Here is an 11,234-nt window from a genome sequence, read left to right as displayed (position 1 = left end):
CTGTTTAGAGACAGCTGACCTGAGCTTGTGGAAGTCATGAATGCTAGACCAACAGGTAGGGGCCCTGCATGAGACAGACATAGGCCCTCTGTGTGTGTGTGTGTGTGTGTGTGTGTGTGTGTGTGTGTGTGTGTGTGATAGTTGTGTAGCTTGGTCTGTTTATGGGGCTCCTAGCAGTGGGATCAGGACCTGTCCCTGGTGCATGAGCTGGCTTTTGAGAACCTATTCCCCATGCTGGGTTGCCTTGTCCAGCCTTGATACAGGGGGAGAAATTTGGTCCTGTCTCAACTTGATGTTGACACCCATGGGAGGACTTCCTTTTTCTGAACAGAGATGGAGGAGGAATGGATGGGGAGGGGAGCAGATGGGAGGCAAGGGAAGGCAACAGGAGGAGAGGAGGGAGGGTAATAAATGAAAATGTAAAATAAATGAAAAATTCAATTAATAAAAAATTAAAATAAAAAAGGGTGATGAGCATACACATAGCTTTGGCAATCACTTATTTTATTTATTAACTAATTAAGAAAAAGAAAATTCTCTGTTTAGCTCTTATCCCCAGTTTTTAATTGACTTATTTCATTTTTTTGATATCTAGTTTCCTGAGTTCATTCTATGCTTTGGATATTAGTTCTCTATTGGATATGGAGTTGATAAATTTATTTTCCCACCCTGTAGGATGCCACTTTATCTAATTTACAGTGTCCTAGTGTCCTTGCCTTATAGAAGCTTTTCAGTTTCATGAAGTCCTATTTATTAATTGTTGATCTTAGTGCCTGAGCAATCAGTATTCTGTTCATAAAGTCTTTTCCTGTGCCAATGTGTTCAAAGCTATTCTCTATTTTCTCTTCTATCAGGTTCAGTGTATCTGGTTTTATGTTGAGGTCTTTGATCCATTTGGACTTGAGTTTTCTCCAGGGTGATAAATATGCATCTATCTGAATTCTTCTAATTGGAGACATCCAGTTTAAGCAGCACCATTTGTTGAAGATGACTGTATTTTTCCAGTGTGTATTTCTGGCTTCTTTATCAAAAATCAAATTTCATATGTGTTTAGATGTATGGCTGGATCTTCAATTCCATTGATCAACATATCTGTTTTGATGCCAATACCTTGTGGTTTTTATTCCTATAGCTCTGTAGTACAATGTGAAATGAGGGATAGTGATATCCCCCAAAAGTTCTTTTATTTGTCAGGATTGTTTTTAGCTATCCTAGGTTTTTTGTATCTCCATATGAAGTTGAGAAATGTCCTTTCAGGGTCATTAAAGGATTGTGTTGGAATTTTTGATAGGGATTGCATTGAATACAGATTTCTTTTGGTAGGATGCCATATTTACTTTGTTAATCATACAAATCTATGAGCATAGGGGATCTTTTCATTTTCTGATATCCTCTTCAATTTCTTTCTTCAGAGACTTGAAGTTTTTATCACACAAGTCTTTCCATTGCTTGGTTAAAGTTACCCCAAGATATTTTTATATTATTTGAGACTACTGTGAAAGATGTTTTTTTTCCCTGATTTCTTTCTCAGTCCATTTGTACATAGGAGGGCTACTGAGTTTTTAAGTTATTCTTGTATACAGCCACTTTGCTGAAATTGTTTATCAGCCGTAGGAGTTTCCTGGTGGAATTTTTAGGGACACTTATGTATACTGGCATATCATCTGTAAATAAAAATACTTTGACTTCTTCCTTTCCAATTTGTATCCCCTTGATCTCTTTCAGTTGTCTGATTGCTCTAGCTAAAACTTCAAATACTGTATTAAATAGTTATGGAGAGAGTGGACAACTTTGACTTGTTCATGATTTTAGGGGAATTGCTTTGAATTTTTCTCCATGTGTTAGCTACAGACTTGCTGTAAATTGTCTTTATTATGTTTAAGGATGTCACTTGTATGCTGAATATCTCTAAGACTTTTATCATGAAACCTTTTTGTCAAAGGTTTTTTTCAGCATCTAATGAGATTATCATGTGGTTTTTTTCTTTCAGTTTATTTTATGGTAGATTACATTAACTGGTATTTGTATACTGAACCATCCCTGTATATCAGGGATGAACGATCTTTTTGATGTATTCTTGAATTTAGTTTGTAAGTATTTTATTGAGTATTTTTGTCTATGTTCATAAGGGCTCTGTAATTCTCTTTCTTTGTTGGGTCTTTGTATGGTTTGGGCATTAGGGTAACTGTGGCCTCATAGAATATTCCTTCTATTTCTATTTTATGAAATAATTTAAGAAGTTAAATTGGAGTTAACTCCTTTTTGAATGTCTGGTAGAATGCCACAGTAAAACCATGTTTTGTTTTGTTTTTTTGTTTTTGTTTTTGTTTTTGCTTTGGTTGAGAAACTTTTAATGACTGCTTCTTTTTCCTTCAGGGTTATAGGTCTATTTAAGTTTTTTATCTGATCTTGATTTATCGTTGTTAAGTGGTACCTTTTAGAAAATTATCCATTTGTTTTAGACTTTCCAATTTGGTAGAGTACAGGTTTTTAAAGTATGACCTAATGATTCTTCAATTTCCTCAATGTCTGTTGTTATGTGCCCCTTTTCATATCTGATTTTGTTAATTCAATATTCTTTCTGTCTGTTAGTTATTTTGGATAAGAGTTGTCTAACTTGTTGCTTTTCTCAAAGAACCAATTCTATTTTTTCTTTTTCTTTTTTTTTTTAATTTCAGCTCTGAGTTTGATTATTTCTTGCTGTCTACTCCTCTTAGGTGTAATGACTTCTTTTTGTTCTAGAGATTTCAGGTGTGCTGTTAAGCTGCTAGTGTGAAATCTCTCCAGTTTTCTTATGTAGGCACTTAATGCTATGAACTTTCGACTTAGCACCACTTCTATTTTGCCCCATAAATTTGGGTATTCTATGTATTCATTTCATTGGATTCCAGAAAGCCTGTAAGTTCTTTCTTTCTGTCTCAACCCATTTTTTTAATTCAGTAGAGAGTTATTCAGTTTCCATGAATTTGTAAGCTTTTGTTGTTTATGTTGTTATTGATATCCAGCTTTAATGTGAGGTGGTCTGATAGCATTCTGGGAGTTATTTCAATATTTGTGTGTCTGTTGATTCTTATTTTTTGTACGAGTACGTGATCAGTTTTGGGGAAAATTCCATGAGGTGAGTAGAGGGTCCAATCTATTTGGTATTATATATACCTCTTGTACCTTTATAGGTATATATGTCCTTTAGGTTAGGAAAGTTTTTGTCTATGATTTTTTTGAAAATATTTCCTGTGCCTTTGAGATGAGTTTTTTCTTCTTCCTCTATTCCTATTATTCTTAGTTTTGGTCTTTTCATGGTGTCCTAGACTTTCTGGATATTTTTTGTTTTGTCATGAGTTTTAAAATTTAATGTTTTTTTTGACTGATATATCCATTTCTTTTATTGTATCTTCAACACCTGATATTCTCTCTTCCATCTCTTCTATTTTGTTGGTGGAACTTGCCTCTGTCATTCCGGTTTGAATGCCTAAATTTTTCATATCCAGAGTTCCTCTCAGTTTGGGTTTTCTTTATTGATCCTATTTCCAGTTTCAAGTCTTGAACAGTTTTATTTATGTCCTTCCACTGCCTTTCTCTCTCTCTCTCTCTCTCTCTCTCTCTCTCTCTCTCTCTCTCTCTCTTTCTCTCTCTCTCTCTCAGTGTGTGTGTGTGTGTGTGTGTGTGTTGCCTTAAGGGATTTATTAATTTCCTTTTTAAGGATATGTATCATATTCATAAAGGTTGTTTTAAGGTCTCTTCTTGTGCTTCAGCTATGTTGGAATATTCAGGACCTGCTTTGGTAGGATAGCTGGGTTCTAGTGGAGACATACTGCCCTGGTTGTTGTTGATTGTATTTTTACACTGGCATCTCGGCATCTGGGTTTGAAATGATTAAAGGCCTAGGTGCTGATTTCTGGATTTGTCTTTGTTAGGTGGGGTATTCTGTTCCTTTGTTTCTGTTTCCTCTCTGGATTTTCAGAGAGTATGATGCCTGTGCATTGCTTGTTCTCCTGGCCTGTTCAGCTGATGTATTCACAGATAATGTCTGCTGGAGTTAGAGCCTGGGTAATTGGCATGAGTTGGGGGAAGGAAGGTAGGAGGCTTCAAGATCTTTATACTCTTTTGGGGAAGGGATCTGAGAGGACAGGGAGACCGCAGCAGGTTTTCAGTTACAGAGTTGGGGATGAAAATGGGGGGCTTGCCTCTCAGGAGCAATAGGAGAAATATGGGTCTGCCTTCACCCTACTTGTTGGCCTAGGAGCAGTGGCCCTTAGGTTATCAGGGTTATTGGAGTTGCAGTCTGGAATATAGTAGAAGGGGACAGTTAGGAAAGGATGGTCTGTGGGATCCCCAAGAGATATAGTAAGTGGGGAAGGGAAGACTGCAGCTGGGGTTCTGTTGCAGCTCTAGGTATGAGAGGTTGAGTCTGGGGGAACAGAGAGACAGGAGAAGGTCTGCCTCAAGAAAAAACATTACACTTATTTGTGTGTGTGTGTGTGTGTGTGTGTGTGTGTGTGTGTGTGCCAACCTACAGGTATGGTGGTTGAAGGGCAACTTGTGAGAGTTGCTTTTCTCCTTCCACTGTGTGGGACCCAGAAATGGAACTCAAGTTTTCAGACTTAGTGGCAGTACCTTTCCCCTGCTGATCCATCTCAGAGCCCCCAAAGTGATTTTTCTAGAGAGCACTTACAAAATAATTTTATTTCTTTAAATTACCCAAAACAACTGTGGATTGTAATTGATAACATTTCAAGTGATCACCAGGGACATAATGGTGCCCAAAGGAACCACCTGACAAACCTAGGCACAGAGACAGTGAGCAGGCACCAGGGGAAACTGAGGTAAGAGTCTGTCAGTGGAGACCTGTAGGCACCAGGTAACACTTCAGACCTCAGCGAGAAATGCCAAGTAAAATAATCCCCAAACAGAGGAGCTTCTCAATCACTTCTAGCTCAAATTTCTGACTGAAGTGCTGGTTATCTGCTTCTTTGCCCAACGGACTTATTCTTACAGTGACTGTAACAAATCACTCCAAAACTAGAAGAGTAAGACAGTTTATTGTGTTTGGACACTAGCAGTCAGGATTTGGAACAAGATAATGGATTGTCTTGTCTTAGCCCTACTCTTTCTAGGCTTTGAAGTCGGTGGCTGGACATACTGTCCCATGTCTCACAGTTCAACCCTGGATAACGGCTGGAGACCCGATTCCCTCTCATTTCTGCTTCTCCCTGAGGCCCTCTTGCAAGAAATCTAGTTTGGCTTCATCACAACGCATGGGCGGAGTTCAAAAGCCAAAGGCCAAGGCACAAGTGAAATGTAGCTTCTTCTTGTCCTGTGACTGACGTTTGCAAATCAGACAGTACTAGTAATTCTGTCATATTCATTGTCTGGAAGTGTTCATAGGTTCCAGATTCAAGATTGGTAAAAGGAGGGATCGTCAAGATGGCTTAGCAGGTAAAGGTTCCTGCAGCCAAGCATGATGATCCTAGGACCCACAAGATGCAAGAACAGAACGACTCTTAAAGCTTGTCATCTGGCTTCTACATATGCATCATGTGGACACACACACACACACACACACACACACACACACACAAATAAATGTAATGAAACGTTTTTGCTTTTTGTTTTTTTAAATAATGGTGGAAGTAGGCAGATCAGAAACATTGCTGTAGCCATATTTGGAACGTGCAATCTGATACAGGGCCCTAGAGAATAAACTCTGTTTCTTCCCTTCTTTTCCTTTCTCTACACCCTTAATACTTCTTACTATTTGAAGGAAGATGGAAGCAGAAGATTTAAATATGATTGGTCTTTGCTTCAGGAAATTATCAGTAAGGTTTATTAATGGATTCTCAAAGTTAAAACTCTGTTTATATTAATATTCCTGGAGCATAGAAGAGATAAGTGACAAATGTCTTTGGAGTGGTGGTTTGTGATAAATCACTGAGGGTTTTAAATGCCATGCTGAGAATTTGAGTCTATGCTGGCCTCGGGACTTTGTTCTGTGGCAATGGAGAAATGGATGCATGTCTTTGATCAGTGAATGGCATAACCATTAGAAAATTGCCTCTTTCTGAAAGCCCTGAGCAAGATGAATCAGCCTGGCAAGAGTGAAAAGAGAAACTTGTAGAAACTCTACAAGTTTCTCTTAACTGACCTCTTCTTGGTTAAATGCCTTTTTAACCTTGCTCTCGATGTGGTCTTCAAAATCCACAGGCTGAATTAGGTGTGATGATATGCATGTACAATCCCATCACTCAAGAATTAGAGGCAGGAGGATCATACACTCACTCACAAGAACAGTAAAATCCTGTCTCAAAAAATATTCATATACTAGTACACAGGGCCTTCTGGGTGCTGAGACACTAAGACACATTACAACATGCTTGCTCTTCCCAGAGGAGGGATTTCTTAGCAAGAGTTAGAGCAAGTGCTTTCATGGTGGTTTCTGGGCTTTAGCTGTAATACAGAATTTAGTTAAGTATGTTTAAAAATTATGAGTACAGAAAGAAAAAAGGTAAGTGTTTTTATGGAAACCAAACTTTCTGCTTAGGAAAGACTAAACAAGTTATTAAGAATGAGTGAGACAGATGTAAAAGACTGGGGAAAAAGTAGAGTCATACAGGATTTCATGGTCTTTGCAAATTTTGCATTTTCAGAGGAGGTGAGAAAGTGTAACAGAGAGTTAGAGCCAACAGAGCAAGATTCAGTAAATCAAATTTCAAATATATTATTTGTTGTTTATATGTATTTGGATAAGTTGCTTAAATATTATGCCCTATGGTTTATTTTATTACTAAAATTCCTCACAATACCTACTTCATACAAGAGCAACTAATATAGTTAAAATGTCAAAGTTTATAAAAGATTATTTGCATATAGTTTTTTAAACTGTTACTTTTGTGTATCATGAAAGTGATTTTTAGAGAAGGGCCATGTAGAATACTTGCTTAAACAGAGGCAAAAGAAAAACTGATGAACTAGGGTTGGGGATTTAGCTCAATGGTAGAGCGCTTGCCTAGCAAACGCAAGGCCCTGGGTTTGGTCCTCAGCTCCAGCAAAAAACAAAAACAAAAATAAAAACAAAAACAAAAAACAAAAAACAAAAAACAAAAAACAAAAAAAAAAAACTGATGAACTATTGGTCCAATGGCCAAGATAAGAGCCTTCCATGTGTAGAAGGCTCTTCTCAGGGGGATAAGATAGGGGAAATAGAAAGCAGGGGGCAAGGGGGCAGAGGTAAGAAATATGTTGCAAAAAGACTTAAGGGTAGTTTTTAATGAGTACAAAATGAATATTTAAGCAATTAAGTTGAATTTTGAGTCCAGGGCTCAGGTCTGAATTCCTGGGGAGATATTTATCAGAAAAGAGGACCCAGTCTGGAAAGGGAATAATGGAAACACCTTCATTGAAAACAGTTGTTTTTACTATTCAGTGTTTTTCAGGCTTTGGTCCTGGACCTTTTCCTCACTTACATAAAACATCCTCTGTAGACAAACTCACTTCAGTTGTTAGAATATACTAATCAGTTTTGTTACACCAAAATGCCTAACCCAGCTCCAACCTCCCCACTGAACTTTAGAATATACAGCTGGTTCTTAAATGTTCTAAATATTGATAGAATGTAAACTTCAACATTTGCAAAGCTAATTGTCATCTTCCTATGAACACCTGCTGTGGAATGTTTTGTATGGTGTGAATATGTGTTTCTCTGATTGATTGATAAATAAAAAGCTGATTGGCCAGTAGCCAGGCAGGAAGTATAGGTGGGGTAAACAGACAAGGAGAATTCTTCAACAGGAAGGCTGAATCAGGAGACGCCGGCCTGCCGTCCAGGGAGCACCACATAATGGCACACAGGTAAAGCCATAGAACACGTGGCAACATATAGATTAACAGAAATTGGCTGAGTTTAAAAGTAAGAGCTAGTCAGTGGTAGGCCTGAGCTAATGGCCAAGCAGTTTTAGTTAATATAAGTCTCTGTGTGTTTACTTGGGTCTGAGCAGCTGCAGACTGGGTGGGACACAGGAAAACTTCACCTACAAACATCTGTTCCTTTTCCAGATTATCTTAATTACTGATGCTGTCATCTACCCAAAGACTTGGGCCTTGGGTGATCTAGAAACCAATATGAATAATGTTACCATTGCCTTAACCCTCACATTCAGTTTCTTTCTAAAACTTGTTGTTCTGTTTTTAAGTGTTACTTGTGTTTGACCCTCTGTATTCCAAACACATTTCCTTACTGCAGTATAGTTCTTTTTTTTTTTTTTTTACTCTGGTTGCCCTCTACCCAGCTCCCAAGTAAATACATGGAGACTTATTCTAACTTATGAATGCCTGGTGTTAGCTTGGCTTGTTTCTAACCAGCTTTTCTAACTTCAATTATCCCATTTCTAATTATATTTTGCCCCTGGGCTTTTTACCTTTATTCTACATATCTTTCTTTCTTTCTTACTCTGAGGTTGGCTATGTGGTTTAGTGGCTGGTCCCTGGCATCCTTTTCTCCTTCTCCTTTTTTCTCTCCTCCCTCATCTTCTTTCTTCTATCAAGTCTAGATTTCTACTCCTATTTATTCTCTTTTCCTGCCAGCCCTGCCTGTTTCTCTCTACTGACTAGCTATTGACTATTCAGCTCTTTATTATACCAATCGGGTGTTTTAGAAGGGAAAGTAACACAGTTTTACAGAGCTAAACAAATGAAACATATCTTTGTGTCATTAAACAAACATTCCACAGCATAAACAAATGTAACACATCTTAAACTAATATGCCCCAACACTGTGGTAAATTGGATCCTTGACCTCATACTTCCCTCTTGCAAGCCATATTCCACTGTGCTGTCACTACTGGACATTGCAGATGCACCATGACCTGGCTTCACAAGTGAGTGAACCTTTTCATGAGTTTCTAACATCTACAGATGCTGGGGATGGCACTATAAATATATACATGACACAGAGGTTGCTGTGCTCTGCCAACCTCCAGATTCATCCCTACTCCATATGGAATTAGCACAAAATAATCCCACATCCAGGAATTAATAACTTTGTACAGTAGAAATATTCAAACAGAACATCTTCTATTTACCTTAAAGAATCTTTCAGAAAAGTAAAACCAATAAGCCACTCCCAATCAAAACTTTATGAATTCAATTTTGGGGAATCTTACACAGTCTAATTACAGACAAAAGAATCCTTTGAGAAGAATGTTTAAAACCTGAACTTTCTTCTAAATATTCTGTCTATGTATTTATAAATATTCACTAGTTACCAAGTATACTTTGTACTTTCCTTGTATTTACTTTTATGATTGCCATAGTATTGTCACCGCATAAATAAACCTGACCTCTAATTTGGAATGTTATATGCATAGGGTGGAAAGAATTCGCCTAAGCATTACCTGACTTCTATCATAGAAGAACAAATTATGCTGTTGTAATTATGCTATATCCAAAGCTAGAACTTAAAAGGGAGCAGATATGAGATTAAAATAACTCCAATAAAATACTTTGCATATATCTATATCAGTGAAACCCAAAAGAAATGAACAGTAGTCTAGGAAAGTATAAATTACTAAAATTGGTCCTTCAAGAGGTAGAAAACCTAAATAAATCAATTTTCATGAAAAAAAATAAAGTTGTTATAGAAGTACTCCTCAAAAATATGTAGGGTCCAGATGGTTCTGCAAACAATTTATTTCAAGCTTTCTAGGAATGAATTGTTTCTATGCTGTATAAATTGGTTCAGAACATAGATACAGAAAGAAGCTGTCTGTGGTCCTTGTTTGAAGCCATCATTCATCCAACAAAGTGAGCACAGACTTCAAACTGGACGCCCTAAAGAGCTGACATAAAACTGGCAAGGGAATGGGAAGTTCAACATCACTTTAGTTTTAAGTATTAAAGAAGAAATGGTAGATTCATTTCAAAACTACAGAGATAGCTCAACAGTAGAAAACTTAAAAGAAAATGAGAATTAAAAAAAAAAAAACTCTACACTATCATCCAGTGATGGAAAAATAAAAGCACCTATTTTCATAACTTTGCATGTTCCCTGGCTGATTTAACATTTGTCCTCTTTCTTCCTTTTTTTCTTTCTTTCTTTTTTCTTTTCTTTTCTTTCTTTTTTTGTTTGTTTTGTTTTTTGTTTGTTTGTTTGTTTTTGGTTTTTTTTTTTGAGACAGGATTTCTCTGTGTAGTTTTGGTGCCTGTCCTGGATCTCACTCCATGGACCAGGCTGGCTTCAAACTCACAGAGATCTGCCTGGCTCTGCCTCCTGAGTGCTGAGATTAAAGGCATGTGCCACCATTGCTCGGCCAATTGTCCTCTTTTTAAATGATTGGATAATAAAACTGAGACTGGGAGTGGGGGGGCAGGGTAATGGAGGGCAAAGAATGGGGAGATGAGAACATAAGGAAATGGGAGGTTTGAGCTGGAACAGGGACAGAGTGAGAGAGCAAGGAAAGAGATACCATGATAAATGAAGACATCATGGGAATAGGAAGAGGCAGGGTGCAGGGGAAGTTCTCAGGAATCCACAAGGATGACCCCACCTTGGACTACTGGCAATGGTCGACAGGGTGCCTGGACTGGTCTACTTTGGTGACCAGACCAGTGAATACATACCTTGTCATCATAGAGCCTTCATTCAGTGACTGATGGAAGCAGATGCAGAGATCCACGGCTGGGCACCAGGCTGAGCTCTGGGAATCCAATCAATGAGAGAGAAGAGGAATTCAATGAGCAAGGGACATGGGGATCATGATGGAAAAATGTGCAGAGATAACCAGCCAAACTAGTGGAAACCCATGAACTGTGGACTAATAGCTGTGGAGCCCCCTGGATTAGGCCCTCTGGACATGGAAGACAGTTGTTTAGCTTGAACAGTTTGGGGGGGCCCCAGGCAGGGGGGTCGAGATCTGTTCCTGGTGCATGGGAAGGCTTTTTGGAGCCCAGAACCTAGGGCATGACACCTTTCACTGCCTTGGTGCAAGGGGAGGGCCTTGGATCTGCCTCATCTGAGTGTACCAGGCTCTGCTGACTCTCCATGGAAGACCTTGACTTGGGAAACGTGGGGATGGGGTACATGGCGGGTGGGAAGAGGGAAGAGGGGGGATCTGTGGTTGGTATGTAAAGTGAATAGAAAATTTCTTTTTAATAAAAACAAACAAAAACAAACAAACAAACAAAAAAAACTGAGACACAAGGACATCAAAGCCCATACATTCTAATAGTGGATGAACCTGTTT

The sequence above is a fragment of the Onychomys torridus genome, chromosome 2, assembly GCF_903995425.1.
Source record: "Onychomys torridus chromosome 2, mOncTor1.1, whole genome shotgun sequence".
Classification (NCBI taxonomy): Eukaryota; Metazoa; Chordata; class Mammalia; order Rodentia; family Cricetidae; genus Onychomys; species Onychomys torridus.
Note: the sequence above shows the minus strand (reverse complement) of the source record.